Here is a 24,866-nt window from a genome sequence, read left to right as displayed (position 1 = left end):
CTCCCACACACCCTATTGCATTGGTACTAAAAAATATCATTTTGTAACTTTAAGCTTTAAAAAAAATCACAACTGCAGTGAAACTGGTAAATAAAAATCATTGGCTAATCCTTGGAGATGAGAAATTCTTAAAGGAAATAAGTCCCGTTTTTATGAGTGTGTCAAGTATCCCCTGTGAAAACACTAAAGAAAATCCTTAAACATGAAGTCCAATTTTCCTGTCCAATTTCAGTTAAAAGACAACTCTTCAGAGGCAGGTTTTTGTGTTTACTTCTTATCAACTCTGAGAAAATGAAGTGCCACACATCATTCCTCTCTTCTTGCCTTTCAAATGGACTCATTTGCTTATATATAATCTTTATATGGTGTTCATTAAAAACCAATTTCTGGAAAAAATTCTGTTGACTGCATCTGCCATCTTATTTTTAAAATCAATTCTCAAGTTCTTTGACTTCCAGGAAAAAAAAAAAATGTTCCTTTCATGACAAGATTGGCTCTTCAGATTTTGCTGAGCTTGTGGACTAGCGCTCCCTGTCCACGCACTTGATAGGCATACTGGTGTATGCTATCTTTTCTTTTTTAATCGGTGCTTGACTTTTCTTGTTGCTGCTGTTGGAAGCTGGAAGAGGGAACTGTGTGTATGTATTGTTCATTGTTCTTTGGATGGGATGTCATCGCTTAACCTTTTTTATGTGGAGGAGATTAGAAAGGAAGAGAAATGGGAGAAAGGTAGGTGCTATTTTTAGCAGCTTATAATAGGACTGTGGGTATTGAAACGACTGGCGTAGCTGTTTGATCTTTGAGGTTGCAGTTGATTTTCTTAAAAGAAATGGTCTCAATTAGAGGTGACCAGTAAGGTGAGGGACAGGGATAATGCCTTAATATTTAAGACAGGGCTTTTTAAATTCAGTTCAGGGATGTAGTGGTAATTTGCTAATTCTGAATAAATACCACCCAGTGCCCAGTATTTGTTGAATGAATGAGACCGAGGGACCGTCCTACTTTTCTCACCAGCTTCTAAACTGAGACAAGATAAAATCTGTTTGGATTAGGTGTTTTGTTCTGGGGAATGCAGAATGTATCCTTTACACTTGAAGATTATCAAGATACTTTGTGTAGCCTGGGTGGCAATTTAAATATAAAAACCTCTTGTTTTCTGGTTAAGGAAGTAGGCTTAGGAGGCCACACACCTTTTCTCCATCTTCAGGATGGGCTTTAAAGGCCAATGTTCATACCATCGGGTCTGTGGGTGAAGATTTTTCTACTGTTCCAACAGGCAGTACTGGCATCTTACTCTCTCTTGACAGGTAGAACTAGTGAGACTACGTGCAGAGCTTTTGAATAAAGTAGGAGAAAATCAAGTTGTAATGAAAGAGAAACACATCTACCAGGTTTTCCTGCTAGGTTGGTTGGACAAAATCAACTTCTAGATTCCTTTCAGTTTCAAATTTTCTTTCTGTCCTAGCTCATGTTGCTTGGTTAGGATTTTACCCTTTTCCCCCCTTTTGCTATCAAAACAGTAAAATTCATTTTGCTTTGTGTAATGCCTATGATGATGGTTAATGAGATAATGGAGGGAAAGAAAGGGATTTATAAACTGCACATTTTTTTTCAGATATAAAATGTTATTGTATTGTGATTATATTGCTTATTCTTCTACCTAAAGACCTTCATGATTTCTCACTGGTAAATGCTGGGCTAACTTTTAAACTAGTGCTAGTATATGGAAAGATTTGGAGTGGTAATCAGCAAGCAGGATGTCATAAGACCCTTGATTGTTTAATACTTATCACATGTTGATATTTTCATCCATTCAACAAATATTCATGGAACCCACTGCTCTGTGCACGGCCCTGAAAGTCATGGGAGGATGAGCTCCCAGCTGAGGTCCCCTTGGCTATAGGACTGCCAGGCATGTGGCTCTAGAGGAGTCCGTGGCAGGACAGGTTGCACAAGGGGCATCGGAGAGAAGGCAGCTTCTGATGTGCTCCATGGCTTTCTGGTAGGCTTCTCATTTTACATGTTTTGTTTTATGGTGAACTAAAACGCAGAGTTAGGCTCGAAAATATGACAACTGAAAATGGTTGGTTAGTCTTGGATTCTAATTGTCAACTAATGATCACTGCATTTGTATATTGGGTTTAGAATTTAAGGCCAGGGTTTTAGATTTTCCATATAGATTGGTGAACCTGGCCCAGTTTCTTGGTTTGAGGCTGTACCTGCCATTATAAAGATTTGTGTGTCGGGGGGAAGATCAGATGAGAAGGTAGGTAGGTCAGCAGAAGTACATCACCATCTACAGAATAAAAGCCAACTGACCAAGAACAGAAACTCATGATCTACTTCAAACAACAGAGCCTATAGGTACTAGTAAGTTGTAAATGTGCCTATTTGAAAAGAAGAGTGAAGGCACATTTTGATTTTATCTGGTGCTCAGTTAAATTTAAAGTGTGCTGTGTTTAACCCTGAATGACTGAACATTATAAATTGTATGGTCAAATTGACTATAACATACGGGCCAAACATTTTTTAGTCTTAACTACAATTGGATTAGTCATGTAAATATTCTTTGAATCATAAGATTAAAATAATGCAAGCACAGATCTACTATCTGGACTTGTCATGACACAAAAGTTTGAAGAACATCTGAGTATTGAGCAGGAACTCTGACATGGAGGCATTAGCTATTTCTCCAGCTTCTGTTGCTGCAGTCTTAGAAGTCTGGAAGTGGAGAGTCCTAGGGGAAGACCCACAGGAGAAATGATTCACGTTCTCTGGGAGCCTAAGCCATGTGATTGTTGGCATGCCAGGGGGTGGAGGGAGTGAAGCCTGAGTTTACTTATTGAGCACTTACCTGTGTGCCAGACGACGTCATAAATGCTTTCCTATGTAATGGCATTAAAACGAGGCTCAGAGGGGTGGTGTCACTTCCCCAAGTTCACATAGCTAACAGAGCTGGGTTTGTAGCCTTCCTTCCAGCCTGGTGTTGAAGCTATTGGGAGACGGTTGAAAAAAAAAATTTTTTTTTTTTTTAAAGATTTTATTTATTTGACAGAGAGAGACACAGCGAGAGAGGGAACACAAGCAGGGGGAGTGGGAGAGGGAGAAGCAGGCTCCCCGCTGAGCAGGAAACCTGATGCGGGGCTCGATCCCAGGATGCTGGGATCATGACCTGAGCTGAAGGCAGATGCTTAACGACTGAGCCACCCAGGCACCCTGAGACTGTTGAAATTTGTACAGTGTATTTCATGTGAATACCATGCTGCTGCTTAGGTAAAGGGTAAACAAACAAACAAACAAAAAAACCCAACCCAGGGGCCTTGAGGCTGACCAGGGTTCCCTGTTCTCAAGGACTTGGCTTTGCTAAATGACTGTTAAGGAGAAGGCTGAATATAAACAACTGTGTTGTGTCCTGAGCTTCCTGTCCCACAGTGTCCTGACTCTGGTCACTGAGGTGACTGCCCTTCACCATCTAATGTTTCATCAAGTGACCACAAATGGATTTCTTGGCCACCCTGTGAGCCCCCTACTGTCACTGCAGGGGCACCTTCTTGCCTGTCACCAGCCCTAGTTCTTTTTTGAAGAGGTCACTGAAATGGAGGACCTAGTTGTCAGTTTGTCTGATGTCTGCTGTGCTCCTTTATCACATGCTGCCAGGGAAGCGAGGCTGTCCCAGCAGACGCTAGGCCCCAAGTAGCCTCTTGTTACAGATTTCAGTTGGGCAGACTCCCCTGATACTCACTATAAATAATTTGTTTCTGAGGTAGACTGGAAAGAAGGAAGGGTTTTTAGGGAAGTTCTGGTAAGTGCATGGCAGAGAACAAGGAAACAGCAGTTTCCTCTGATAACTTCTTAAAAGTTGAATTAAGATGGGCTTTTATTTTCAGGTCTACAGCCCCCTTTATTTCTGCTGTGGCTCTCCCCCTGGCATCTGCCCAAATGCTTCCAGTGTTTGGATGAGGCTAGGAAGCTGAGTTCTTGTTGACCTTAATTTCAAGTGTCTACAAAGTGTCTGAGCATGTTTACTTCTAGCAGGGCTGCCTTCAAGGGCACGTGGCTGTGGGGCCTAGGCTTGGAAGGGCCCCACACTTGGTTTAATGCTCTGGGCTTACCATCCTTTTAATCTTTGATGCTTTGCAAACATTTTCATTTTGCACTGGCCCTCACAAATTATATAGCCAGTTCTGACTTCCAGTGCTAAAGTAAAGACATGTGGATAGCCCTTGAATGGCCCCAGGGTGATGGCTATCATTGGAGTCTGGCCCCTACATCAGGGCAGGGTCCCTGACCATCTTGATCACCACCGCCAGAATCAGAGGGGACTGTGTACCAAGGATGGTGCCAAATGTCTTGCTCCTGTCGCCTCACTGCATCCTCCCACCAGTCCTGTTAACCAGATACTACCGACTTAAAAAACACAGCCTTAGAAAAGAGGGAACTTGAGGTCAGTGAGGTGGTTATTGGCCAGTGGAGTGTCAGGGCTACCTGGTGGTGAGCCTAGCTTGGTGGATTCCAAGCCTATGCCCGGAAGCATGTAGTACTGCCTACCTAATAGTTGTTGAGAGGACGAGTGAGGGGGGCAGCAGAAATCACAGACACAATGCTGGCAATTGAGGGGTCACTTGATTGCTGTCCCGTGTCTTCTTGGGAGAAGCCCTCCCAGGAGTGTAGGGACAGCCCAGTTCCTGCTGGGGCAACTGCGTGAGTTTGTGCCTTCAGGTGAGCGAGCTTACTCAGGGATTTTGCTTTCATTTGTGTAACTACTTTCCTCCACTCTTTTTGCATAAACGTTGGTGTTCTGCTTTTGGGCTGACAGCCTAACACACCTACATGGTTTTGAGAGGAACCATTTGAAAAGTTGAATTTGCAGGCCAGTCTCATTTATCAGGTTCCTTTGTACCTAGATTTGCTGGGCACTGTTCTGACCTCTGGACTGCTTCTCTCGGGGTTGAGGACTTATCTCAAGTAATTTTGTCCCTGTCTCCCCGAGAGGGATTCCTGGGTGTTTTTTCAATAGGGTAGCCGCTTCCCTGGCCTCACTCTTGGGGAAGTGGGTGACCGTATAGAGTCCTCCCAGGGCCATTGACTGAGGCACAGAAGGACTGTACTGGTTCCTAATCATGGAGTCAGGAGCTAAAACAAAATACAGTTCTTTCAAAGTTTTATTTTTAATACAAGTATTGGAAGTACAAGTATTCAGAAAAGTACAGAAAATAACAAAACCTACTTCTGTGTACCTACCTCTGATGAGCAGTTGTTAACATCTTGCCATTTTAACTTCAAAACTGCTTTAAAAAACAACAACAACACAACTTTAAGGCTAGAGCTAAAGCCTTCTCCTCCCCCTTCTCTATACTGAAGTTAGTAGGTGTCATTCTCATTCAGTGTTTTTGCATTTTTACATTTGCATGTATGTATAAAGAATATACTAACAATAGGTTAAATATAATTTTACAGAAATTGTAACCTACCACCCTTCTTGAAACTTTTCTGTTTCTGAGATCAATGAATGTTGCTCGTATATATTAGTAGATACTTGTTTTTTGGTTTCTGGTTTGGATATTACCATTTACGCTTTTATATGTAGGGATCTTATTTGGATTTTGTGAGCAGCTCAGAAGAGAATAGGTGTTGGTTTTGAGGCATGCTTTGTATATGTTTACTTGTTAGTACTACATGGTGAATCCTATAAATGAAATTTTATTTACACTTCAGTATTATGATTCCTGTTTTACAGTTGATGACAATCATTTTCTAATACTGTTAACATATCTACATGTATATACACCTATTCTTGCCTGTGTAAGGACAGATTATTTTGGTACCATATTATTAAAGTAAAAGGCAATTTGGAAAGCACAATGGGGGGGAGAAATTGTAATCCAGTAACCCAGAAAGAACCAGTTAACATTTTCAGCCCTGCATCATAATGAAGATAGTTTCATAACCTGCTTTTTATTTCTATGAATACTTAACATTTAAGTTTCTCTTCATTAGTTTCCTGCATTATATACTGACAAACCATAATTTTCTTAACTAGTCACCTTTCCATTAAGTATTTTACATTTGTTCCAATTTTGGCTGTTATAAATAACACTGAAATGAATATTCTGCATAAATTCTGGATATTTTGTGCTAGTGTATTGTAAGGAGTGGTAGTTCTATGGTACTTAAATGAGTCTACTACCAAAAGCAGTTCCAGTGCCAAGTAAGTTTAAAAACTGGGTCAAAGTAAAACAAGTTTCTGTGTTGTACAGCCTTTAATATGCAGATTACATGGTGAATCTCTCCAAGAGGGATTATTACATACAGTGTTTCTAATCATCTGGGGTGTTTTTGCTTTATGATCAAATTCTAGAAGTAGAGTTGTAGGGTCAAAAGATAACTGCATTTTAAAGCTTTTGATACTGATTAAATAAATTGATATTAGTAATGTACTTAGAACTGTGCCTCCATAGAATCAGCCAGTGTTTAAGGCAAAGTTACATAATAAAGTTTGTGGTGATGATGATGATTAATTAATACTTGAGAATTTGCTCTCTGGTCTGCAGGAAGTGCTTAATATGGGATTCTACTGTTCCTTTAGCCCTTTCATCAACCCTGAGCAGTGTAGGAGTATTTATTCCTGTCTTGTGGTTGAGGAAACCGAGGGTCAGGGGGAATGGAGTCCTCACAACTGCCTCAGTTGTCATAAGGGTTGGTGACATGTCCATAATCTTAATCTGTACCTACTATTGCGACAGAGAAGAAAAAGAACTTTGAAGTTCTTTATTTGATTCCTAGGTATTCCACCTATTACCTGTGTGATCTAAGGTGTTTTCCAAATATCAGTCCATAGCAACATGGAAAAATCAGGAAAGTGTTGCAAAGTAATCATAAATTTAGAGACTTAAACTTGAAATATTGCTTCAACTTTTTGTAGATGTTAGAATATATGGTCTACTCTAAAATTAGTGAATCATAGTGTCTCTCTCAAAATGTTTTTACTTAGCAGAATAAAAAGATGACATTCCTGTATTAGTCCTCAAGTTTGTTTGGTTGAATGTGTATATATATTTAGAATGTACTTATTTCTAAAATGCCAAATCCTGGAAACCTGGTCTAAGACAAATTACTCTGAACCACAATTTTCTCATGTGCAAAATTCAGACAGCATCAGAGGTTGCCTCTGTGATGATTAGCACTAATAAAAACATAATAAACTGTACTTAAAAAAAATCACATTAGATTTTTCTATACTGATTGGTATGAGTCCATATGACTCAATGTAATGGTATCAATAGAAGTGTAGAGAAAGCGAGTCTAAGTCCTTGATTTCTCCCACCTCCTGCCCTGCATCAGTGACACCTTGAGGATTTTTTTCCTCTTCAGAACTGGCAGTGTACAATCTTTGTAGAGTTAACTAAACATCATGTAGGAACACATCCTTTCATGTACATTTTAAGAACTGGACATTAAAAAGTTGTCCTTGACCTTGGATAAAACACGTTTTTTGGTCTGTTCTACAAAAAGGAAAGTCCCAAAAAGAATGTTAAAGTTGATTTTTTTTTTTAAACTATCACTTTTTATTCCTTCTTTCTTCCTGTTATGATTCAGAGATTTTTTTGAAGATCTCAACTATGACTAGTAAATAATATTTATAAAACTTAAGTGCTTTTTTGAGGGTTGAATGAGATACTGTATTGCACTGAACATAAGGTGTTCTATAAAGCTACAGTGCAACTAACTTTTTTCTAATTTTTTGTTTACTCAATTTTAATTGTGCACTTGAAGTTATACCTCAAGTCTTAAAAGTACAGCTAAATTTATACATACCTGTATCTTGTTATCACCCCCAAAATGGAGATGTAAAACCTTTCCAACACTCCAGAAGGCTCTTGTGTCCCCTCCTGGGCAGTACTGACCTAGATTAGTTTTGCCTGATTTTGAATGTCACATAAATGGAATCACAAGTATACTTAGGATTTCTTTCAGCATGCCTGTGTAATTCATCCACATTGTATGAATCAGTAATTTGTTCTTTTTTTGTTGCAGTGTAATTATGAATATATCATTACTAGTCCATTCTCTTATTGGGCATTTAGACTATTTTCACTTTGAGGATATTTGGAATCTGCTACAAACTTTCTGGCTCATACTTTTGGTGGATATATTAATTTCTGTTGGGTAGAATGGAATTTCAGGCTCATTGGGTACATGTATGTTCAGGTTTACTAAATACTGGCAAACATGTTTCCGAAGTGGCTGTACCAACCAGTTGGACTTCTACCAGTATAAGAATTGCAGTTATTTTATATCACCACCAATACTTATATTGTCAATACTCCTCTCTACCCATTCTGATGGGTGTGTACTCCAAAGAAATTAAAAGTTGCCCAAAGCTACTTCCATATGTTCAGGCACGAGAATAATGTAATACAAGAGGATTATAAGGCAGATTTCTAATTTCGAGAAGTTACTGGCCATATTCTGAAATGACTGCACTGTTCAGCTGTGGGTTCACTTAAATTCTGACGTACTACAGTGGTACATGGGAGTTAATTGACCTGATTTTGTTCCTGGCTTTGCCACCAACCAGGTGTGGAGGTTTGGGCAAGCCAGTCAGTCTCATTAACTTGTTTCTTCATCTATAAAAAGATGGGATTAATTATGTAATCTCAAATGTTTAGTTCATTTCAAAAATTTTTAGTCCTTTTATATCCTTCCCGGAATAGCTATCTTTCTTCCATTCTTCTAATTTTATTAAGTGATAGAGTTGCCTTGATGTAATTTATCAGTCGTTCACTGAAACAACTCTAATTTTTATGAGGCTTTTCGGTTCTGATGTGGTCCTGGCACTAGGGATATATAAGTGAGTGAGCCATTGGCCTATTGTCAGGGAACTTACACTCTTAGAGATGAAAAATAGGCAATTACATTTTGGAGTGGCATATTTCATTTAGAGGGAAATAAAAGTTATTGAGGGAGTGTGTGAAAGGAAACTTAACCTAGACTTGAGGGCCCAGGAGAGCTTCCCAGAGGAGTCATTTTTAATCTGCAGTGACAGGCAGGGTCAGGCAGAAGGAACAGTTTGTGCAGAGACTCGAGGGTAAGTCACCCCATCACTTCAAGGAACTCCCAGGGCTCGGTGTGGCTGGAGCAGAGTCAGGAGCAGTAGATAGACAGGGAGCTGCAGAGCCCAGCTAGGGTCACATCATGGGAACCTTCAGAGTTTGCCTGGACTGACCTGGGCAGATCTGGCTGCCCTGTGAGGGATGGGAAAGGGAGGCCAGACTGGAGCAAGAAGACCAAGTTAGGAAGATGTTTTCCTGGTTCAGGAAGTGAAATGATGGTATTCACCACCAGGTAAGAGAAGGACGGATCGACAAAAGCAGATGCTTTTAAGAATTGCTGGAATTCCGTAATTGGATGTAGGAGGCGAGAACAAAGATTTTAGAGAATCCTTAGGTTTTTGGTTTGAGCATTATTCTCGTTCTCTATTATTGCGTTAACAAACCACCTTCAAAGAGTGGCTGCACACAATAACTAGTTGACTCATGAATCTGGAGGTAAATTGGGGCCAGCTAGGCCGGTTTCGCTCAGGATCCCTTAGGAAGCTACAATCAAATGGTGACTGGGGTCATCTCAAATCTTCTTCATACACTTGTCTTGCATTTGGGCTTGGGAACAGCCAAATAGCTGGGGGCTTGAAGAGCGTGGACTCCTGGGGCGTCTTTGCATGTGGTCTCTCTCCATGCTGCGTCAGAGTGATTGTACTTCTCATGCCCAGGCTGAAGGCTCACTGTGAATGTACCAAGAGAAACTGGCAGAAGCTGCCAGTCTTTTCTGCCCTAGCCTCAGCAGCCATGCAGCACCAGTTGGACTGCATCTTGTTCATCAAGGCAGTCCCACAGGCGAGCTCAGGGGCAGGGGCAGGAGATGGACACCACCTCTTGATAGGAGGAAGTTGAAGAGTTTGTGGGCACCTTTTAAAACCACCACAGGTATTGGGGTGGCTAGTGGGGTCATGTACTGGGATAGGTAACCCTTGAAGGAATGGCATAATAGGGGAAAGTGAGGAATTTGATCTTGGTTGAGTCTTTGAGTTTTTGCTGCTTGTGCAAAATCCGAGTTGAGGTTTCATGTAGGTTGGTGGGAGCTCAGAGAGGACTTCTGGAGATGAAGTAAAAAACAGTAGGTCACATTTATTATTACTTGCCATAGACTGTATTATATTATCACGTGGGAGTCACAGTGTTAAGTGTTTTTCATGTATTCCTTATTACTGTTATTTTAGAGATTAGGAAAAACGGGTCTAGAGAAATGGAGTGTCCTGCCCGGGGTGCACGGGAGCTAGAACTTGAACTCTGGTCGGGCTTATTCTCTGACCTCCCAGTCTTCACCACTTAGATGATACCTGAAGCCACAAACGAGCCCGCCCTGGGCGGGGGGGCAGGGGGCATCGTGCAGAGTGGGAAAGGAGGAGTCCCCAGAAAGTCCAATGTCTCGGTTAATGCTGGCAATAGTAGGCAAGCAGTTTTTGTGGGTTCAGAAGAAAGGAAAGGAGCCAGAAAAGGAGGCCGAGAGAGAAATGAAAGGTTGGAAAAAAAAAAAAACCCGGGGAGTGTGGAGTCAAGCAGGCTGGGAAGAGATACGCTTTCCAGACGAGGAAGTGGCCAGTTGTGTTAAATGTTTCCCTGAGATCATGAAAATAAGGAGGGAAAAGTGGCCACTGGGCTGGAGTCTGGTGACCCGGGCCAGGGTGCGCTCAGGCCTAGTGGGAGCGAGGTGCTGACACTGCTGCCGTGAAGTCTGTCAAGGAACCGCCCGGTGAAGGGGGAGAGGACAGAGCCAGAGCTGGAGCGGCCGGAGGCCCGAGGGGCGCCCCCTTCCTCCTTACCTTCGACCCAGCATGAGACGGATAAATGCTGATGACGTAGAATAGGAGGTCCCTTGGCTGATGGTGACTGAAATGTGATGGGATAGGGGCTTGAGCTGCGTGGGCTTAGAGCTCAAGAGCCAGGGCGAGTGCTGACCAAGGAACCGGAAGTGTTGGTCGCTGCGCACTGTTGACATCAGAAGCCATGACTGAACAACGACCCAAATCTGGCGGGGTTGTGAAAATAAATTTTTTTTTCCTTCTAGACGTTTAGGACAATGGCAAGACCATGGTTGAAGTGATAGGCCATGAGCTCGGTTATTGGAAGGAAGGGCAAACAGAAGGTAAAGGATGAACAAGGGACTGGTGGTCTTGATGAGGCTGAATGATAGGTGTCATCAGGAGTGTTCAGAAAACTGGAGGGAAGGAGAGTTCAATGTGGTCAGACAGAAGGGTATATGAGCTTAAGATCGCAGAGGTAGAGCTGTTCTCTGAGGGGAAGCTCTAGTGTGGCTATGGTTGGCAGTGGAAACGATGGGAGGTTAGGAGAAGAAGAAATACAGCCAAGGCTTTGGATAGAGTATGCTCATAGATGGCCCAGTTGCTAGGACCATGGCAGGACTCCAAGCAAGAGGCTGAGCCAGGTTCAGATATCCTCAGCGAATGAGGTGAAGGTCGGTCAGTGTCCTTGACAAGGAGAGGTAAAGAGCACTAGATACTAGAACTCCTTGTCCTTAGTCTTTTTTTGTTTTCTTCCTTAAGATTTATTTTAGAGAAAAGGAGCATGCATGGGGGGAGGGGCAGAGGGAAAGAAGCAGACTCCCCGCTGAGTACGGAGCCTGAGAGGGGCTCTGTCTCAAGACCCTGAGATAATGACCTGACCCGAAACCAAGAGTCAGATGCTTGAGCCACCCAGGCGCCCCTCCTTGTCCTGAGTCTTGAGAGGAGTAGGAGTGGTCTGGAGAGCCTCGGGGATCTCAAGGGGATTGAGGTAGGCCACACGGTGGAGGGGATGTTTCACAAAGCTCTTGTGGGTGTAGGGGAGTTTCATGGTTCACCTACTGCTTCAACTGCCAGGTTATGCTGCCTGGCTTCACCTTCACTGTATCTTTGGCAAGTTACTTCTCAGTGCTTCACTTTATTCCTCTGTGAAGGGGGGATAGTAAGAGTAATTCCCCCTTGGGTTTGGTGAGGATTCACTGAAATAATACATGTATTCTAGAACAGTGACAGACACCCTCTCCTCTGGTGCTTCCTCTTGCTCATCATCAGAGCAGAAAATGCCTGCCAATATCAACAATGAAGGTATTTTTTTAAGTTGAGGTATAATTGAGGTGTACAACACAGTGATTCAATATTTGTATAGATTGCAAAATGAACACCACAATAAATCGAGTTAATATCCTTTACCATACATAGTTAGAATTTTTTTTTCTTGTAACTTTGTATATCTATCAAATATTCAATACAGTATCATTCACTAAAGTCACCATGCTGTACATTCGTCCCTAGGACTTTTTTTTTTTTTTTTAAAGATTTTATTTATTTATTTGAGACAGAGAGAATGAGAGAGAGAGAGCACGTGAGAGGGGGGAGGGTCAGAGGGAGAAGCAGACTCCCTGCTCGGCAGGGAGCCCGATGCGGGACTCGATCCAGGGACTCCAGGATCATGACCTGAGCCGAAGGCAGTCGCTTAACCAACTGAGCCACCCAGGCGCCCCGTCCCTAGGACTTTTTAATTTAATAACTAAAAGTTTGTAGTTTTTGACTCCTTTTACCCATTTGCCACCCTCCAGACGCTGCCTCGGGCAAATACTATTCTGTTCTAAATATCTGCGCACTTGTTTTTGCCTTTTTTGAGTCCACATAAGTGAGGTCCTATCATAGTTGTTTTTCTCTGACTGCTTCACTTAGCTTAATGCCCTCAAGGTTGGCAGGCACTTTCTAAGGGCCCTATGAGGTAGATACTAGTATCCGTTCCATTTTTCAGATGTAAAAACTGAGACCTGGAAACGTTAATCAACCTGCTTCAAGAAATACACCATGGCAGAGGGCTCTCTGGAAAGGCTGGGGAGGGAGACTAGTGTGAGGGTGGCTCGTTGGAGAGGAGGCACAGAGCAGTGTGGGGTCAGGGTAACTGTAATGTGAGGTGCTTTCCCAAGGTAGGTGCTTGCCCAAAAAGACTTTGATCTAGCAATTCTCTGGTTAGGTGGTTGGGAGAAAGTTAAGTCCAAGCTAGTTGTGCTAGGGAGGGGGTCCTGGTTCAGATAAATAAACCCACAACTCACTTCTTAAGACCTTCTGCCTATACTTTTCTGCTAAGAGGAGTTGAGCTTCCAAGGGCGTCCTGGTCCCTGGAGGGGGAGGAGACTGGACTCCTGGGGGATTTGGTTGCTGCATCTGTCACACAAACCTCATCTCCTTAGGGGGCTCCCAGGGTCAGGGCCCTGCTGGCACCAGGCTCCTGGGGCAGAGAACTGGTGGTCTGAGGCGCTGAGTCCAGAAGCTGTTGAAGATGGTCCAGGCTGAGGCCTTTCAACTGGACTGAAAGCTGGTCTCAGGCAGCTTGTGGAGCCAGTTTTTCTGAAGGCAACCTGCTTGGGGCTGTTTTGCTAGGGCAGCCTGGGAGGTTAGTCTGCGTGTGCTGTGTCTGGAACTATTGCATAGAAATCTGGATGTGTTTGTAAAGCCGAGATGGCCCGTATGATCCTGACTCCACCCCCCACCCCGCCACCCCCTTCAAGAGCTAGGATTGCCGAAATAGTTTTTGGTTGGCGAGTTCCCCTTTTCCCTCCTAGTCTCATTTAAGTCGTCTTCTCCCAGCCTTTGGCTACCGAAACTGAATTGAGGCTCCTTCCAGGGCTGCTCTGGGGGCTGCCTTAGACAGTTAGACGTACTGGATGCTGCAGGGGTGCCTGGCCTAGGGGGTCAGTGTGGCTGCAACCCAGCTCCTGCTCGGCTGGCTGAGGTATCCGTTGTGCCCAGAGGTACTAATGGGCCAGCCACGGCCCTGCCTCAGGCCTTGGTTCCTGGGTCTGTTACAGGACAAAGCATGGTGTGTCATAGTGCAGGGCTGGGTTGTGGGCCTCATTGTTTCCAGAGCCTGGCACAGGTGCACAAGACGGCTGAGAGGCTGTACGGAGAACGGTAAAGGACCTAGACCTTGGGGGCCACACTGCCTGCTTTTGCATTCTCTGGTTGTCACCTGCTGCGCATCTCTTTGCCCCATGTTCCTTGTATGCAAGATGGGCATAATAATAGTACCTCCATCAGAGTTAAAATATAGAAAGCATTTAAAAGTCTAGTATCCTAAGCACTGTTAAAGTGCTATTATTGAACTACTCTTCTGCTATTATTGGACTAGACTTTCTTCTTTGTTTTTCTTCTTTTTTTTTGTATGATAGATTTCTTTTTTTCATTAAAGACTTTATTTATTTGACAGAGAGCATAAGCAGGGGGAGTCGGAGAGGGAGAAGCAAACTCCCCACTGAGCAGGGAGCCCAAGGATCATGACCCGAGCCAAAGGCAGATGCTTAACCGACTGAGCCACCCAGGTGCCCCTGGACTGGAACTTTCTTTCTTTCTTTTTTTTTTTTTAATTTATTTTTTTGTCAGAGAGAGAGAGCACAAGCAGGGGGAGCGGCAGACAGAGCAGGTAGAGGGAGAAGCAGGCTCTCTGCCAAGCAAGGAGCCCGATGTAGGACTCGATCCCAGGACCCTGGGATCATGACCTGAGCCGAAGGCAGACGCTTAACCGACTGAGCCACCCAGGCGTCTCTGGACTGGAACTTTCTATGTGAAACAAGGACTTAGGGTACTCCTGTCACGGAAAAAATTTTAGTCCGGTTCCATTCATTTTTCCAATGCCAGCTTTTCAGAAATCTTCCTACCTCCATCTAATAAACACTGTACAGAGTACTGGGTTAAAGATATTGTAGCTGCTTAGTTAGTGTTCTAAGTGGCTGCTATTTCTGATTTCCAGGGGTGAAAGGTCCTGGCGTAGCCCACGGTGGCCTGCACCTGTCTGTAGGCCAGCTGTGCTTCGAGCTGCGACCTGAGTTTGGCTAAATGAGATGACTCCCTTTAAACTTAGCAGGCACATTTTCTGAGGTCCTTCTCTAGACTCATGGTTCCAATAAAAGTTGAGAATTACAAACAGTTTGAAAGTCAAGTTTCTGCTTTTGAGATCTTGTCCCCCTAGCATGTGCTTACTTTGCCAGCTCTTTTATCCCTCCTTCCTTAGAAATGTTTCCAGAAAGGCCACGTGTGTTGTAGAGGACAGAGTACTGGGCTGACTTACTAGGCCGCGCCTGTTGTAGAGGACAGAGTACTGGGCTTATTGGATGCTGTTGCAGTTCTTTGTCATTTGGAATTTTTCTTGACGGCAGCTAGTTCTTTGTTCAAGTCCCTGTGCTGGGTGTAGGAAACCTCTTGGAATTATTGAATTTCTGTTCTATTTTGTATAGAAATTGTACATCCTGCAGTTCACCAATAAAATTTCTTAGTGTAACATAAATCTCCCCATAACTTGTTGGGTTTTCAAGTTGCATTTTTTAAAGACTTGTCGTTTAGATAGGATTATTTGATCCTTCCCGGGTTTCCTTTGCATTTCCTGACTTTTTCAGGGCTCCTACAGACCTGGCCTTGGGCTGTGGGCAGGATTATTTCTTGAGCCTGAAGTACAACTGTTCTCTATTTCTTTTTTTTTTTTAAAGATTTTATTTTATTTATTTGACAGAGAGAGAGAGACAGCTAGAGAGGGAACACAAGCAGGCAGAGTGAGAGAGGGAGAAGCAGGCTCCTGGCCGAGCAGGGAGCCCGATGCGGGGCTCGATCCCAGGACCCTGGGATCATGACCTGAGCCGAAGGCAGACGCTTAACGACTGAGCCACCCAGGCGCCCCAACTGTTCTCTATTTCTGTGGACTCAGACCACAATTTTTCTGTAGCCTGAGTGTGTAGGCAGTAGTGTCCTGTGTGAGTGGTGCTTTAGTTTTCCCAAATACATCTTGATTTGAGGAGAATGTCTAACTGTATTGGTTATCCTTGGAAATACCCATAGACGAATATATTCCATTCCTTGTCTTCTCAGTGCTCCTAGTTTTATCATAATTACATGAGCTTAATAGTCTTCTAAACAGTTACATAAAACAGACTGAGTAACGCTTTTCTCTTTTGATTCCATGATGAGAATAGATCTTCAGTTGCTAATTTTAAAACTCTTGAAATAAGATTCTTTGTTATATAGGAGAACACAAGTATAATGAAATGAGTTGCTAAAAAAGTCAAAATTATAGAGAGCTGTGTAGGAAGTGATGCATATTTTAATTCTTCATACAGAAGTCTTGAGAACCAACATAAAAATGCATGATTAGGAAGAAATGATGGAGATGAAGAATCAAGATGTAACAAGCTCATTGATGGCTTGATTCTCTCCTCTTTTTTAAAGCAATTCTCTTCCACTTCCCAAATCCAGAGGGTTGAGTTCATGTCGGAGGCAAAGATTATTTATCCCAGTTGCTTTATAGTATTGCGGTGAGTGATATTAAAACAATAGTAACAAATGAATATTCTAAGAGTAGGTGTGGGTAGCCTTTTCCTGGGTGTTCAAAATTAATGACTTCCATAAAACAGCATTTTAATCCCTGTTTATTTGCTTGAAATGGAACACTGACTTCACATCCTGGATTTTAATTCAGATGTACAGCCCTGTGCTCAAATACTGAGCTACAACAAGAAAAGGGATCTGTTAGGTTTTAAAATATCCCATGAAGGATCAATGTCAAATTCGTTTTGGGAGAAGAAAAGCCCTATACTTCTTTCCTCCCCACCTCTCCCTTCTTATCTAATGTTCCTTATTCCAATACTTATTGAGAGCTTACTGTTTGGTAGGTACTTGGGCACCATAGATAACACAAGGATAACCCTATATCTGCTGAACTATAGCCTGAAACATCGACTATAATACAATTCTTTGCTTGTGGGGAAAACTCCAGTTGGTGGGCCAGAACAGGGTGGACAGACCTTTCCTGTAAAGGGCCAGCTGGTAAATCTTCTAGGCTTTGTGGGCTCTGCAGTCTGTCTGAGCTGTATAGCTCTGCCGTTGTGGCGCCGAAGCCACCAGACGTGATAGATGTGGCTGGGATCCAGCGAAGTGTTACTTACAGAAGCAGGCAGGGGGCCGGGTTTGGCCCAGGGATGATAGTTTGCCTACCTCTGGGCTAGCAGAATAAGATTTACCTGCTTGAAGGGACGTAGTTCATGATTTTTTTCATCGGCATCAGAATTTTGGTTTTTGTACTTGCAGGACACCTTAAAAAAGAGACCATAGGATCAGTGGCTTCAGTCATTTGAAGGACTATCCTGTGAATCTTCAGAGGCAGACTATAATAGGGTCAGAATTAAGGGAAGGCAGGTATTGGTTCAGGTTAGGGAGCCTTCTTAGAGGGTTTAGCCATTGGCTGTGAATAGGAAATGACAAAGCAGAGGCTGCTTCCGACTTGTTAAGGACATTATAGAAGGGGTTCATGGATTGAGTGAGAAGGCAAAGTAGATGCACGATTTCTTTCAGTTTTACCCCTGCTTATCATTTGGTCCTAATATGAGACTCTCTCTCTGCTTACCATGAGTTATTTAAAAATCACTGTGGGGTAGGGGAGGATTTCAGATGTTTCTTTTCATTTAAATGGTGGAATTCTTTCTTTCTAACCCATTTTATGCAGAACTCAGATATTTAAAATTATTATACATGATTTTTACAAACTTACAATTCCTCTCTCCTTATAGTGTATTCTAGATCAGTGAGGACAGTGAAGCTGTTTTGATAAACACAAAACTGAATTTAGATTTAGATGATTTTTAACTTCAATCCATTTAGCTGGATGAGAACCGAGGGATTACCTTCCAGGTTCATTTTTCTTTTTTGTCACATTAAGGGAAAATAGGATTGTAATGGAATCACAGTTGCAAAGTTTACAGATTTTAAAGTAGCTTCATCTTAAATCTTCCATCAGAAGGCAGAATACAGATTGTATTCTGAGGCTTGACCCTCCCCCTACAAAAACTCCTTACCCTGGCAGCACAGGGGATGTGTGTGGGTGGTCTCCAGTGTGTTAAAAGTTCACATACAGTACGTTGGAGTATGCTTTTCTTCATTTCAGTCTCTAATAAAAATTCAGTTCCCTTTATAGAAACATTTCTTAAATATCCAGCTGCCTCTTGGGAAGCCCTGTCGGGGGTGTAGTTTGAAAACCACTAGTTCAGAATCAGACCTAGGTGGAAATCGAAGTTCTGTCCCTTCGCAGCCATGTGCTGGTAACTCCTTCTCAGTGTTTCATCTGACGGGCCTAGAAATGCCCCCGTTGCTCAAGTTGTGAGGACGGAGATGACCTTGCAAAAACACCCAGCACATAGTAATCTCTTAATAAATGTCATTATAAGATAATCCCGGGCATGGTTTTAAATTGTGTGTGGCTCCATACGATTTTAATACTACAGTTTCATTTGCCTTTATTAACCATCTTAAAGGAACCCTTGACTAGGAACTCTGCCCTCAGAAATGACAATTACTCACCTGAAGGAAGTGGCTTGCAAGGGGCTGTGCCCCCTCTATTTGTGGGTTGTAATTCCGTCATCTGGCCGGAGACTGAAAAATGGGGTATAGGGGAGACCAACCCTCGCAGAGGCAGAGGATAGGAGTTTAAGAGGCTTGCTTATCCACACAATCAGAAACAAGGGCGAGGAGTATGCAGACTTCACTTACAAGGACTTTTTTTTGTTGTTGTTAGCTGCCCGTCTCTTATTAATTAGCAGTAGAAGCCATGCAGTAAGAAGGGCCAGTATGCACACCTTTGGAGAAGGTGGGCGGCAAGGATATGAACAGCAAGGAGAGAGGGCTTGTGCTACCTGGAAGTCAGACTTCAGGGACGGGGATAAAACCTACAAGACAAAAAGTAGTGTCCCTTGGGGAGAAAAGGGAACTAGGTGGAGTCCCTGGAGACCAAAAGTAGGTAGATTCTAGCCACCTGAGTTGGGCACAGGCAGCCCTGGGAACTCCCAAGTAGTTCCCCCAAGCACCTTGACTGGGGTCATTTGTCTTCAGCAAATGTAAGAAAGTGGTATTTCTGTTCATAGAAGTCATGAATTTGGGGGGTATCTGATGCTGAAGAGTGGCCCAAAGAAACTGGTCTTGAAGCCAGATTCCAGAGGGAAGCTGGGCAGGATCCTGTGGGGCCAGGAGGTTATCCTAGGGAGTTGAGTGAATTTCATTTAAGATTACTCTTAAACTAATAAGTGGTTTTAAGCAGGAAGCAGTAGGACCTGACTGGCATGTTGAATCTTGTTCTCTCTGCAACAGCATGGAGACTGGATTATTCAGAGGCAAGGGGGCGGGTGGCTGGGGGACCTGTCAGGGACACTGTCCAGCAGCAGATGTACATGGCTTGGCCTGGGCTTCAGTGAGTTTGAGGGAATGTCTCTTCTTTGCCAAGCACCTGATGCTTGTTTACTTGGCCCAATAAGGTTAGTAGTAGTCTTTTCTCACATCTGAGGACCAGTTACTAAAGCTCAGAGCATGTAAGTTTTCTAAGGTCATGCCCTGAATTATTTGAACACACGTCTGTCTAAACTCAAAAATTATGCTTAGCTTTATTCCCTTTCCACAATCAGAAAAATGAAAAGTCCAGACAGTCTAACTCATAAACCAATAAACTTTTTGACAGTGTTTTTAATTTTTTTAAAGATTTTATTCATTTGGGTGGCGCCTGGGTGGCTCAGTCGTTAAGCGTCTGCCTTCGGCTCAGGTCATGATCCCAGGGTCCTGGGATCGAGCCCTGCATCGGGCTCCCTGATCCACGGGAAGCCTGCTTCTCCCTCTCCCACTCCCCCTGCTTGTGTTCCCTCTCTCACTGTGTCTCTCTCTGTCAAATAAATAAACAAAATCTTTAAAAAAAAAAAAAAAAAAAAAAAGATTTTATTCATTTGACAGCGAGAGCGTGCAAGTGGGAGCAGGAAAGGGAAAAGCAGACTCCCTGCTGAACACGGGAGCCTAATGCAGGGCTTGATCCCAGGATCCCAGGACCCCGAGATCCTGACCTGAGCCGAAGGCAGATGCTTAACCGACTAAGCCACCCAGGCACCTTGCTTTTTGACTCTTTAAATGGTTGGATCACGTTCTCCTGTAACCAGTGTTTCTGGGCAGTACAGTAATTTTCATAAGTTACTATGGAGGTATTGATTTAGTGAAAGGGCTTGACCACTTGCATATTTTGAGGACTTCAAATATGCATTTGACAATATAAGCATTATGTTCAAGGTAGAGGCTTAAAATAAGTTCAAAAACGGAATCACTGACAGCAGAAGGGTAGTGCTGAAAGGTTATATTCAATTACATCCAAAAAAGAATGGGGGAGGAGGAATGGAGCATAAACCCACATATTTAAAATATGATTTTCCTTATGACTAACAATATTCCTAGGTGTCTAGTTGGGCAATGCGTTGTCACCTGGATGCCTGTCATTATAAAATATCCTAACATGTTAATACTGAATGTTAAAATGTTGTGATAATTGACCATTAAAATTTAATATAACATAGACTAAAACCTCTTCTGTTTTTGTATAGATGGAAATTCCTGGCTGAACAGCAATATGGGGTCTGGCTGAAAAGAATGATTTTTGGTTTTGGTTTTGTTGTGTGTGTGTGTCGTGTCCCCCCCAGTGCCGGGTCTTCGGGGGGAGGGTGCATGCTGGGAACTAAGCCCTCTGGCCTTGGAACGTTTTTTCCTTTGGAGGATCTTGAGTTAGTGTCCTGAGTGACCGTGTTTGCAGTGAGAAGTCATAGTCCTGGAATGTGAAGATAAGCAGGAAGAGACACCAGGAGAATGCAACCAGGCCTGGATCAAGGGTGTCCTTAGAAGCTGATGGCAGAGTTCATCTCCTGGGGCCTCCCAGGTCTGGGGCCTGAGTGCAGATGCCTAGAGGAATTTGTGTGCCTGGAGCATAGTAGACACTCAGTTTACAAATAAGCAAACACAAATTTGGAGCTTTATGAGGTTTCCTTGTAGAATTCCTTAATCCTCATACCCTTTGAAGTAGGTACTACTGTTATCCTCACTTCACAAATGATAATTTAAGATGCAAGAGTGGTTAAGTAACTTGCCCAGGGTCCCACAAACAGTAAGTTGTATGGCTGGGATTTGATTCCAGGAAGTTTGACCCCCCAAATCTATACTCCTAATGGCTCCCCAACTGCTTCTTATCTGTGGGCTATTGGATTGAGTGTCTGATGCTGTGACTTTTCATGGCAGAATACTGTCTGCCTGTGGCAGGGATTTTTGAAGCAAAATTGTTGAAAGCTTTTCTGTCTTCCCTTATTTTGTCCATAATATTAGAATTACCACATCTGCTCTACCCCAGATCCACTCTCCCTTGCACCTTCTACTCAGGTAAGAGCACTTACCCTCCTTTTTTAAAGATTTATAGTAGAGTGCACGTGAGTGGGGGCTGGGGCAGAGGGAGAGGGAGAAAGTCTTCAGCAGACTCCATGCTGAGTGCCGAGGCCAGTGCAGGGCTTGATCCCACACCTGAGCCGAAACCAAGAGTCGAAGGCTCGAAACCATCTGCACCACTCAGGCGCCACCTAACTTCCTTGGTTTTGCTGGCACAGCCACTGGAGTGTAGACCCCGTGAGAGCAGGGGCTCTGTGCGCTGCTTTAGTCTCCAGCACAGAGGACATTGCCGGGCACAAAGTGGGTGCTCAGTACAAAAATGTATCTACTTAATGAAGAGGATTCATGCCACGTACACTGCCTTTAACTTGGTCACCTAAAATCCTGAGCCTTTGAAAAGGATGACCATGTTACCACACTGCAGCAGTGAAACATCCCATGGACAGCCATCGCCTGGGGAGTTGAAATATGAAGGCTGAGCTCTTCCAATTGTCACGGTATATGGACCATTCTTTTGCTTAAAGTTAATGAGAAAGACTTCTTTACCACCTTAAAAAAATACACTGCAGGTCTCCCCAGAATCCTCTGTGCTCTTAGAAGTCCATTCCACTGCTTAAAATGAGAATTTGGCAAGGTTCTGCCATGGACAAGGGGCTGGTGCCTATATTCGGTTTCCAGTGGCCATGCGCCTTTTCCCTATGTACTGAGAGTAGAATACTTGTGTTGGGAGAAGCCTTTATGTCTAGATAGGCTAGAAGGTCACGGAGATTTGTCAAAAGTGTTGTTTGGGGCGCCTGGGTGGCTCAGTCGGTTAAGCATCTGCCTTTGGCTCAGGTCATGATCCCAGAGTCCTGGGATCAAGCCCCATGTCGGGCTCCCTGCTCAGCGGAGAGCCTTCCTCTCCCTCTGCTTCTCACTTGCTCTCTCTCAAATAAATAAATAAGATCTTAAAAAAAAAGTGTTGTTTGTCGTTGATAAATGGTACTGCATTCAGCTTTTTAAAATTGGTAGTATCTGAATCATAAAATACTTGTGAACCTGCTTTTCTCTCTTTGACTTCATTTGCATTCATTTGTTCTTAATGATAGAGAGTGTGGGCTCCCAAGTCCAAAAGATTTGGGTTCCCAAGTCCTAGTTCTGTCACATGCTAACTGCAGTTTCCCCATCTCTACATTGAGGAAAATACTAGTGTAAAGTGGAATGCATCACACTTTCATTTAACTGTCTTAAGGGACTTTCCTTCTTGTTGAGATTACATGGTTTCAACAACTTATCCCTTAGGATTGGAATTGTTTGGGAAGTAGTGGTTTTGACAAAGTAGATATTTGTCTTTTTTCTCTGGTAAGTTTGGACGTTGTTAGGGCCCTATGATGCTGCTGCTCAGTGTGTGGACTTTAAACTCCTAGTTCAGAGTCCTGCCAGAGCACCTGCCATCACTTCTGCATTCCTGGCTGCCGGATGGAGAAAGTGTGGAGAAGTGTATCTCCCTCTGGAAGACTTTTCTGGTGATCTAATTGACCAGAATTTGGTCACATTGCCATATATAGTTGCAAAGGAAGCTGGAGAATATATAATTTTTTCACTTAGAAACAGACCTCTCTGTAGCTCTGTTCAATTATTCTTCGCATACCTGTGTCTGTCTACGTCTGCTTCTTGAGATAACTAACAGGGTCATTCTTCTCTGCTTTGTAGATCTCTTTTCTGTGTGGTTTCTTTTTGTTCATACTTTTGGCTTCCTCCTAAATGTAGGTCACTGTGATTCTTCATGGTCATGAAGTCACTTAATAGCTTTGCTTTTCGTATTCTCTCAGCTTCACGTCCCTCTACTAACAGCTTCATCTTCTTGGTATTTTTCCACTCAGATTTTGGAGAGCAAGAATGATTGGTCTAACCCAGCTCTCCCTGCTGGGCCATACCGTGGTTGTCGGCCAGCTTAAGGATGGACGGCCTTCTAGTTTAATCAGCGGTGGCAAGCTTGGTTGCGAGCCTTTTCCATCTGCAGGGGTGTAGAGGAAGAGCAGACTTTATAACATGATGGACTGCTTAATTCTTGACAAATGGAACTTCCTTTGGTGCAGGGAGTTAGAGATAAATCTTAAAAGGAGGATGTTTCGTATATTTGAATTGTAGATAGTATGTAGGCAGTAAGTACCAATAACAGATTGAGAAGTGATTATTTGAAAATAGGATGTTTAAGGCCTGTACCAATAGCCCTCAGATGCTTGCCCATCCTTTGATGGTTCGTGATTCTACTTCTGTCATGTTCATCTGGAACTATCTTCTGTACTTCCTTTCACCCAGCTAGCTCCTAATCTTATAACTCTATTAAGGAGGTTTCCCCCTCTAGAAAGTTTTCAATGGGTTCAGTGCTCCCACCGTGTCTTCCTAAAACCCTCTGTACATACCTCTTACTATGCTGAACACATTTCTTTATATTGCCATTGTCTGTAGCCAGTCTGTTAAATTACTCCTTCCTGCATTGGAAGACCATTGATGCCAGGGTTTGGTCTCCTTTATCTTTGTATACCTAATATTTGCCTAGCAATGCCTGTCACGTAAATGATGCTCAGCAAGGGTTTTGGTTTTTTGTTTGTTTGGTTGTTTTTTTTTCCGATTGAGTTTATCCCCACTGCCTCATAAAAAGTGAAGGAATAAAGTCCCCAAGGTAAGTGGTATTAATTTTTAATCTGGTAAATTAGAAAGGCATTTTGTTCCTTCTTATACTGTTTAGTTAGAATTTTCAGAAAGGGAATTGTTCTTCAACATTGAGCCAAAATCTGCTTTTGTGTGGTATTACCTGTGACTTGCAGTGCTGTTTGCAGAAGATTGGCCAAAACGTTGCTGTGATGAAATCCATAAACTTTGATAGGACAATTTATGCTTGTTTTGGATTATTTCTGCTACATGACTTCACAAATCTCTGAGGTTATTTCTGCTAGATGGCTTTTCAAATCTTTGTGACTGAATTTCACAGAAAGATCATGCATTTTTTTTTTTTTTTAAAGCAGGTGAGGGCAGGGATTCCTTTTTAAATTACCAGTTGAACTATATCCCATGGCCGGATAGCTGGTGATCGTTTGGGAGGTATAGGCGCTCTTGGGGTGATGGTGGCACTTTTACACCTGAAAACCTTGTAGAAAATGTTGAGAGGCTAATTTTGTTAGCTTTGCTTTAGGTGCAAATATTTCTTTCCAGGTTCATGATCACCCTTTTTTTTCCCTAGACTGAAGAAGCTATAAAATAGATGCTGAGGAATAAAATCCTCTGCATTTTGTAAACAAAATTTCATTTTATTTTATAAATAAACATTTAAGACTTTTTAAAAAAAAAAAGTTATTTCCTATTTAGAGAAAGTAACCTTTAGAGCGTACTGTTAATGTTTTCAGTGCCAACACTCATAGAAGGAAATACTGTGTTCTGAAGTAAGTGGCATTCCCAGGGGTTTGTTTCTGTCAGGCTGGAGGAGTGACTAAAGCATAGGGACCGACATGACCTTTACTGAGGGAGGATTCCACCCACTCAGCACTTTCCTTGGAATGCACTAGAACGGGTCTTCTCTGTC

At 42.9% G+C, this 24,866-nt stretch overlaps 1 protein-coding gene across 1 annotated transcript in view; it reads left to right on the top strand.

Annotated features, from left to right (window-relative positions):
• The window catches only part of ARL15 (ADP ribosylation factor like GTPase 15), a 394,619-nt gene that overhangs the window by 1,993 nt on the left and 367,760 nt on the right, over positions 1–24,866 (top strand). The window lies entirely within an intron of this gene.

This window comes from Phoca vitulina, unplaced genomic scaffold (genome assembly GCF_004348235.1).
Source record: "Phoca vitulina isolate PV1807 unplaced genomic scaffold, GSC_HSeal_1.0 scaffold83, whole genome shotgun sequence".
Taxonomy (NCBI): Eukaryota; Metazoa; Chordata; class Mammalia; order Carnivora; family Phocidae; genus Phoca; species Phoca vitulina.
This window is presented reverse-complemented; position numbering and strand designations above follow the sequence as displayed.